The sequence below is a fragment of the Lissotriton vulgaris genome, chromosome 10 (assembly GCF_964263255.1).
Source record: "Lissotriton vulgaris chromosome 10, aLisVul1.2, whole genome shotgun sequence".
Taxonomy (NCBI): Eukaryota; Metazoa; Chordata; class Amphibia; order Caudata; family Salamandridae; genus Lissotriton; species Lissotriton vulgaris.
The window spans coordinates 1,091,508,248-1,091,517,878 of NC_141698.1; positions in this window are offsets into that span (position 1 = coordinate 1,091,508,248).

Below are 9,631 nucleotides of genomic sequence, written 5' to 3' on the forward strand. Positions count from 1 at the left end.
GAGATCCCAGTCAGGCGTTTCTGCAGTGGCTGATCCCACACTTCCTTCCCTATCTTTTTTCCGAACCGTAAGTGCCTCTGTAGATATATCCCAGGGGGAGACATTTTTATTGTGACTGTCATCCATCACAGTAGGGGTAGTGTCGCCAGATTCATCTTCCTGTAATAAGAGATCTCTTTCCAGGTCAGATCCTTCAGAGTGCTCTGAAAGCGAGAAAAACTCGCTATCTTTACTACTTAAAGGCTCATTAACATCTTCACTGGTAGTGTCATTATCATCATCCGTCACTCTAACCTCTTTGCCACCAACCATAGTCTGAGCCCCAGTTTGAGATGTCTGTACATGCGTTGGTAGTGCTACTGGGGGTACCTGTCTCTGCTCCAAAGTAACAGCGATCACTTCGCTTCCCACTTCATGAACATCCAAATTATGTGATTTAACAGCAGGAGTCCCAGCTTTTTTCCCAGTAGCAGGCTGAAACATTTGTGAGATCTTGGGAGTACCGTGAACTAGATCTTTACCCTGCCCGGTGCTTTCCAAGTCTTCAATACCCGGCATTTCTTTAGCTATTTTCGCAGCAAGTGCGGCATGTGTTCCTACCGCCCCTTACCCTGCAGCTCTGGTTTTCCCTCCACGAGCAACCTTAGGTACCATAGCAAGCCGCTGAACAATATCTCAATAAAGAACACTCAATGTAGCACCCGCACGCCTGTTAGAGTGTTACAGTGTATTTATCGAGTTCCAGTAAAAAAGAGGTCCCAGATATTAAGTTATCTCTCGAGAAACAGCTTGCAAACACACCAGAATAATCTCAGTTGCTCGATTACTTGGTTGCTCTTATTGTTTTCTTTATAAATCTGTCGCCAGCCACCGGTGACAGCGGAATTGCCAGTAATGTCCAACAGTAGCTAATTACTATAGTTTGTTATGCACCAGTACTCGCCCTGTATTTAGCTACGGTTTCTCCCAAACATTTTCAGCATCCACATGTCCATGTGGCCCTTCCACGAAAAAATAGATTTTAAGCCGCTGGAATGCAGTTATAAATCAGTGTGCGCCGTGTATTTATTTAATAAAAGCTTCCCGAGCCTTACTGCTGACAAACGAAGCACTCCACCGGCTCCTCCGACTCCACACAAACCCGAAGTCGTCTCCAATCAGCTCCAAACGGCCGCAGGTGAACTATACGCCCAACTGGTGTTCAACAGCTGCCGCGCCCCGCTGATCTCCGCACTCCGCGATCCAATCTCCTCTTTGCACCCATCGATATAGTGGACGCCGCGGCTCTCCCTCTTGCCACAGAGATGCTCTTTTTTTTCCTGTTTGGCAGTCAGCAGAGCTTCAAGAATCCAAAACCACATTCGGCCAGTGCTCACCGGTGAGGCACGCTGCACTTTCGTTTCCAGGTAAGCTGAGTGATGAGCCCATTGCCATCTTGCCCCTCTCGTGCGGATGTCACTCCAGGAGATAGTTGATGTAAACTGGGCTGATACACTAGGATCAGTTAAAAGACAGCTGGAAAAGGTAGAATGCCTCCATCTATCAATGGTTGGTCGACGGAATGTTTTAAAGATGTGTATACTCCCCAAAGTGCTTTATTATTTTCGGACGGTACTGCTGGAGTTGACACGTGCACAATTAATGCAGTTGCAATCGATTACGGATAGGTTTATTTGGGGGTGGAAGAAGGCCCAGCGTGCTTCAAAATATATGATGCCACCACTGGCACAGGGAGGGTGGGGAGTGACGAATTTTGCTTTTTATTATTTGGTTTGCCTTTTGCAAAATATGAAATATTTGGTTATTGGGGGAGAACCAAGGCTGTTCGAATCTCCAAATATTTATCAGATGCTACTAGGAGCTCAGGCGTGTGAAGTTTTGCTTACATTTTTTGAACCAAGTTATTTTAAAAGAACAAGATTTAAAACTGTACTCACAGCATATAAAGGTTCGAAATGCATGCGTAAAATCATATCCATAAATCGGATTACACTCCTCCTCTCGATTCCACAGAAATATTCCCGTTGATATTTTGGGATACAAAGATGAAGACATGGAGAAGCAAGGGGATTCGCCGTTTAGGGGATATCTACAGTGCTGGGGGATTTGGTTTCCTTCGCTGAACTAGCTTAACAATTTAACAATACCTAAGAACGATTTATTTAAATATCTACAGATACGTGACTTTATTTATAATCACTGTAGATCTCAACCTATTTCACATAATGAACTTCTAAAAGCTTTGAGTAATAGGGCGGATTGGGATTTTGTATGAAATATTATTGGCAAAGCAGCGCGACGACATAGAGGCTCAAGATATGAAATGGCGGGTTAGACTTGGTAACTCTCGTTCATTTGTGCAAGAATCGATCAAGCCAAGTTATCCTGACTGCAAATTTACGCACCCAACATAACAAAACAGTGTTTAATTTATACCATACGCCTGCTAAATTGATGAAGTGGGGTGATGTTCATGATGGAAAATGTTTTAGGTGCCAGACGGATGAAGCAGATATTGTACATATATTTTTTGATTGTATTGTGCTGAGACAATTTTTTCTATGCATTGTACAATTTCTGTCTCAAACGACGAGGGTTAATGTCTCGATATCTAGAGAGTTGCTGCTATTCGGGGTGTGTAAGGATAGGGAAGCTATACAGACTTGCTATCCATTTTGATATTTTATTTGTATTGCTATGGCCGTTGCTCGACTATGCATTGCCTCGATGTGGCTGAAACCAGTGGCGCCATCATATGAAATGTGGCGAGCAAAGTTTTATAATGTGTTTCATTTTGAATTGAATTTGTATTGTATTAAAATGCTGAAGAAAAAACAATTAGGGGTAAAGATTTGGCAGCCCATGCGCCCATGCTACAGCATATGGAGATGTTGTTTTGAAATTATGTTCTAGAAGATGTTTACTCTTTTTTTTTTTTACTTTTTACGGCATCTGCAACATCTACACAGCACTGTGACTGTTGATTTATGTACAATTTGCAATTGTTATATATGCTATGATCTGAACAATAAATATATTTAAATAAAAATTATAAAAATGCTCGTAAAAAAAGAAAAAAAAAAGGGTAGGATAGGTTTCTAGAGGCTTCCACCCCCGCTGGGATTTCCTGCCACCCTACTCTGGCCCCATCTTGTCTGGGGGCACAAAAGACTACTGTCAAACCCTTTGTATGTGTGTTGAGGCAAAGGCTTTATGAGGTTCAAGTGTAGTAGATGACAACTCCACCTCTCTATCAAGTCAGAGATGGCTCATGCTGTCAACATCTATTCCCCCTTTGTTTAACTGTCTGGGAGCAATACACAGAGACCAACTGCCAGCTACACCTAGGCATGTAAGATACAGACTGCAAACACCAAATGGTTAGGACAAGAACATGCCAACTTTCTAAAAGTGGCATTTTCAGATTTGTGACTTAAAATCTGACTTTATCATTAACCCCTTCGGTGCTGATGACGAACCCCAGCCGTCAGGCACTACGGTGCTCGTGTGCTCATGACGGCTGGGGTTCGTCACGGCCCGCCCCTGTTCGTGCTATTTACAGCACACCAGGGGAATCGCGGCCGCATCGAAGGGGTTAAAGAGGGGTGTAATTACAATTCTTTAGACACTAAACTTGACTTTCCTATCTGCTCTGAATTGAAAGTTACCACTTATTGAATGTAATAAGGGAACACAATGTTATCCTATGGGAGACAGTAGCGAAAAATGAAATTAGGGTTTTTTCACTACCAGGACATATAAAACTTAAAGGTGTTAACTTTTTTATACACTGCACTCTTCCCTCTGGCCCATGTAGGGCCTACCCTAGGGGTAACATATATGCATTATTTTGGAGGTTTGGGCCCAGCAAGGGGTTTATCTGGCCAGGTCGAACTGGCAGTTTGAAACTGCACACACAGGCTGCAAATGGCAGGCCAGAGAAATCTTTAATGGGTTAGTGAAGTGTGTGGCACAATAAAACAATGCAGGCTCAATAGTAACATTTAGTTTACAGGTTTTAGCTAAATGTAGTACCACTTTACTAGAAAACTTGCAAGTAAAGTAAATGTGCGTATTAGGTGGACGCCAATTTCACCATGTTTAAAGAAGAGAGCACAAGCAATTTAGTACTGGTTAGCAGTGGTAAAGTGTGCCGAGTCCTAAACCCAACATAAACAGAGTCAGCAACAACAGGAGGATTGAAGGCAAAATCTTAGGGTAAACCACACTAAGGATGTAAGGACCAACAATGACGTATCAACCATTATCATAAATTAGAAATATTTGGAACCAACATAAATGCAAACCAATGTTCATAAGCTTTATTGTTATCAATATTATACCAGCATTGTTGACCATCCGGAAAGAGGATTCCTTACTCTGGTGATAATCCTTGCCTCCGTGTCTGTGTAGAATTGAAACAGTGGAAACTTTCCTTTACGGTTGCTAAGATTATGCAAGTCTAAAGCTTACTTACCACCATGGAGGCATTATCCACAGTGGGTTTAAAGTAAAACCTTCTGAAAAGTTGATTCAGGAGACAAATCCGCTGCTTTCATGATGTCCTCTAGTCTTGCTCTGGCGTAAACATCCTTAGATGCCAAGCACCTCTTGTGGAGTGCTCACCAAACAAGAAGGTGTTTATTCCAGCTTCCTGCATGCTCCACTTAACCCACTGGGCAATAGTCGGGGGAGCGGGGAAAACCGCCTTGAAAGGCTTCCTAATGGAAATGGGCAGTTGACATTCCCCCATGGGCCTGAGTTTGTTTGTCATACTCTCATAAGCTTTCCAGAATTCCACCATACACAATTTCAAGCAATCATTGAAGGCGTGTTAAGATATCACTCTAGCGTGTGTTTTTTTATACGCCTACAGACATTGAATGTGACTACCTCTGGTGTATACATTTTGCCTGAAATTTCTAGAGCTCTGTCATCAGATTCACTCCTGCAACAAGACCAAACAAAGCAACATTTACAGTTTTCTAGCTAATTATTTCCTACTTAAATACTTGCTATGGTGCAAGGACAGAAATAAGTTGAGCACACAGTTAACATCCTAAGTTTCTCGGTAATGGGGCCCTGGAGGTAGCGTTAACCTAATACCTCTAAGTAATTTACTTACTAGCTGTGTTCCCCCATTTGAATCCCACCAAAGAGTAAATGTCCTGCAGATATGGCCAACAGAAAGGTATTTACTGACCTGTCACCAAAATAAAGGTTCGTCAGTTCCGAAAGGAAGTTCAAAATGCAAACAAGGCTTGTTCCACAAGATCCAGGTGCTGTTGCAAACACCAACCTAACCAACCGTTGTTTCCAAGTTTATCGACAGTGTTTAGCTGTGCTATCTACCCATGCCTTGTGGATAAACTTCTGAGCTTGTTCTGAAAGTCCTGAGATCATCCATTTTCCCTTTTAATCCTCCAGGCCATTAGGTGTAAGTTGCCCTCCAACACCACTAGGTGTGACGACCTTCCGGGTTCACTAAAATGAGGATAGGGGGAAGCGGATTTGAGATTCTCAGGAAAGTTCCAGAACAAGCAGAAACCACTCTTGTGATCTCCAGATCGGTATGATGAGGACTAAGTCTGCTTGTTGACGCCTGACCTGAGCCATAATTCTTTGCAAACATTGCAAGGGGGAAGATGCATCCTTTTTGCCAGCTGCCAATTTTGAAGGAATTTGTTTGTTGTAGTTGCCTCCTGAACCGTCCTTCAGCTAAAATATTTTGGCATCTGATGATTCAGATGAGATGCGGATAAGTCAGTTCAAAATGGTCCTCAAATCCTGGGCAGTGAAAGGAAAACATGCTGATTTATTTTTCACATACTAAATACTTGAGGTATCTGGAGTTCCAGTCTGCCACCTTGTTGTCCAGTCCTGGGAGGTATTCAGCCATCACTGGCACCTGGGGGCATATTATCAAGGGGGTTTATCTCCGCTTTTTTGGCTTTAAAAGCCAAGAAAGCGGTGATAAAATTATCTCCCTATTACCTAGCTGTCGCTAACACCAGTTAGAGACAGCTAGTAGGAGATAGCAACCATCTTGGGTCCCACTTTGCATGTCAGTGATATTTATCACTAATGACATGCAAAGTGGGTGTGACAAGATGTTAGCGACTGAAAACAGTCGCTAACATGGCTATCTCCTATTACCAACTTTTGGAGATATTCGCGCTAAGCGCGAATATCTCCAAAAGCTAACACCTGCCCTGAGCAGTTCTTAGCCATGTTATCCAATGGGAGGTGGATAACATGGCTAAGAGCATTAGCTCGGTAATGCATGAATATCGCTGACTTTTCAGCGATATTCATGCTTTGCGGCGATTTTTATCGCATTTGCGTTAAACCTTGGTAAAATACCAAGGTTTATTTGCGGTACAACTCGCCGCAGCGCTGCGGTAAAATTTTGTCTCTAACCAAGCAATAGCGATAATTATCGCTATTGCTTGGTAATATGCCCCCTGATTTGTTAGACAGGAGTTCCAAAAATCCCATGCTTTGTCAGTCAGAATATTAGTCCTCATGCCTCAAGGTGGTTTATGTACCGCACAGCTGAGATGTTGACCATCCTCAGGAAGACGCAGCACTGAGCACTCTCTTTGATCCAGCATTTTATTGCTAATGAGCTAGCTAACAGTTTTAGACAGTTGATGTGCAGATTTCACTTCTGGTCCAACCAGCTGCCTCCTGTTGATATTTCCACATCTGGTGCCCCAGCCATGCAGGCAGGCATCTGTCTAGATGACAATCTTCGTGTCTGAGTTGAAAACGGATCGCCCATTCCACGCCTACATATGGTTCAGCCGCCCTCTGATTTCTTTGTCGTCCTCTAATAAGATAATCGATTCTGAGTTCATGAGGCCTCTCCTGAGATGAAAAACTATGAGGCGTTGATGGGCCCTGTAAAGGAGTGGACACAGGAAGATCACCTGGATGGAGAAAAATAGCAATCCCTCTATCCAGGCTATTTGTTTTAGTGAAGATTTTGCTTTTGAGAGCATTATTATTAGCCCTTGTCAGATCTTGGGGATCTTTTTCATGGGAAGGCTCAGTGAGGCCTGCACCGAGTCACTCATAAAGCCCAGAAACTGGATCATGTGCAAAGGGAGTTGACACAGATTTCTCATACTTTATGATGAAGCTAGGACCTTCCAGCAGGGAAATCACACTTGGTTGGTGGGATATCAAGGTCTAATTTGACTGGTCCATAAACAGTATGTCGTCCAAGTAAACACTCAAGCAGAAACCTTGCATCCTGAGGAATACCGTTGCCGGTTTGAGGACCACAGTGCCAATGACAGGCCAAAGGGAAGGGTTGTGAACTCAAAGACGAGACTCCTACAAACAAACTGGAGGAATCTGCGATGTGGTTCAAAGATCAGCATCAAGAGGTAGGCGTCTTTCAGGTCATGGTAGACCAATAAGTCTCTGGAACAGAGAATTTCATGCAGTAGATGGATGCCCTCCATCTTGAAGTGTCTGTGTACCAGCCACTTGTTGATATCCCACTGATTTATGACTTGTCTGAATCAATTGCCCTTATTCTCCATCAGGAATATATTGCTGATGAAGCCGTTGGGATGGAAGAAGGACCTTACAATGGCCTGTTTGGACTCCACATCTGCCACCTCATGGTCGAATGTCTGGCCTGCTCTTCGGAGAATGCCACTGGTTGGTGAGGATTTGGTTGAAAGGGGGACCCATGGAACTCTTTGTGAAACCCTCATACGGTTTGGAGCATCTACGTGTCTAATGTTAATTGGTACCAGTTGTGGATGAACTTTGCCAGCCTGCTGCCCACAGGAGTTGCAACTGTGTGGTTTGCACTTACCACCATTGGTCTGACCATTGCCCGCTCATCTGGACATGCCTTTGTTGGCAGGTGCTCTTCTGGCACCTATTGACCGGAAGAAATGCCCGAACCTGGGTCCTGCCAGTACCCACCTCTTAAGTATTGACCCCACATAGGAGCATTGTTGTATGGATGGCCAACTGACTGCCACTGTCCTCTGCTGGCGCTGCGGAAAACCTTGGAAGAAAACACTTTTTAATAGAAGCCTGGACTTCATTCAGGGATGCAAATATAATGACGAGCTTGCTGAGTTTCTTTATTAAAAAAGGATCTACCAAAAGCCCCCAGGGCCACTGAGCCATACTTGGTAAAAGCAAGGTCACCCAGTTTGAAGTCGATCTCAAGTGAGCAGAGATCTGTGCCTCTCGGTTGCTAGCACATAATTGGCATTGCCAAGAAAAATTATAGTCTATTGGGCTCACCCGGATAGGATTTCAGGTGAAATTAAAGATCCCGATTGCTTGGCCTCTTTGTCCATGTCCAAGATTTTAGTCAAGGGACCAGCCAAGTCTAAGCGTCTATCTTGGAATGGCCTCTATGAATGGTCCAATGTGTTTCTTGCAAACCTTTTATATAATTATCCAGAAAGGTCGCCATTTTGGCATCAGTCTTGCGTTGAGGGAGACTTTCTGTTCCAAAGATGGTCAGGGGCATTTTGCCTGCAATCTGTAACAGACAACGGTTTGCACAGTCGTCCACCCATGTAGGCGGCCACTTTCTATGCAGGGAAAGTGAGGATAGTATATGACATCAGGGTGGAGCGTATCCGCTTACCGAGATGCCATTTTGGGCACCTAGGCCGATTAGGCTCTTTGTTGCCATCGGAATCAGGTGGAAAATCATTTGGGTAATATAAAGGAGAATCTAGGTCCCCTGTAAAAAAGTTGGTGAGGCCTGAGCATGAGAGAGACGCTGCATCCGCAAGATTGGGGTGATCTTTAGCTAAGAATGCCTTCTTAAGGCGATCAAAAGCCCAGTCCCAGGGGCGTTTAGACAAGAGTTTGGGCTGCCTTGGATGGTTTGATGACCCCTGAGTGTCCTGAATTGTTTTCCCTCCTGGGGAGGGTTCTAGGCAGATAGTTGCTAATTCTAGGAGTTTCTTCTCCAGAGAAGCCAGTGTTGAGGTAAGAGTTTTTGGAAGTGGGGTGTCTACTGCCTCAGAGAAATGATCATACCATGCCACATATTCCACCTCCTCTTCCTGAAGGTAAGTGTCCTCCCCTTCATACATTTTATGGAGCATTATAAGGCCAATTTTTAGTGCCGGGTAGGCAATATCCGGGTTGTTCTCAACCAACAAGATTGTACCCCATAGTGTGAGTGTCTAAATACTGTTATGGAGGCTGCAGGCCTGTTATTGGGTTCAATTCTGCTTCTCCACAGCTACCCCGTTTAGTTCTGCAATACAGACCCCTGTATCATGCTCCAGGCTTCAGGAGGCCACGACGTAATAACCAATGCTTCTGGCAATTCAGCTGTGGAAGGCGGCAGGGCTTGAGTTGAAAGGATCGCAGCATGGATTTCAGTCCATTGAGGATACATGAAGGCCTGCAACAATGCACTGTAACTGAAAGATGACTTGAAATCAGGTCCAAGAGGGGAACAGTACCCTCTAGGGGTCAGAGGACTGTGGCGCATAAGGCAAGCCCCCGTGCTATGTCACAACCATCAGAGAATCAGGGAACTGATGCAGCAGGAGTGCACGAAGACGCCTGCACGGCACAATCACAAGCAAACTGTCCCCCCCAAAATATAGACTCATAAATTGGCAATACA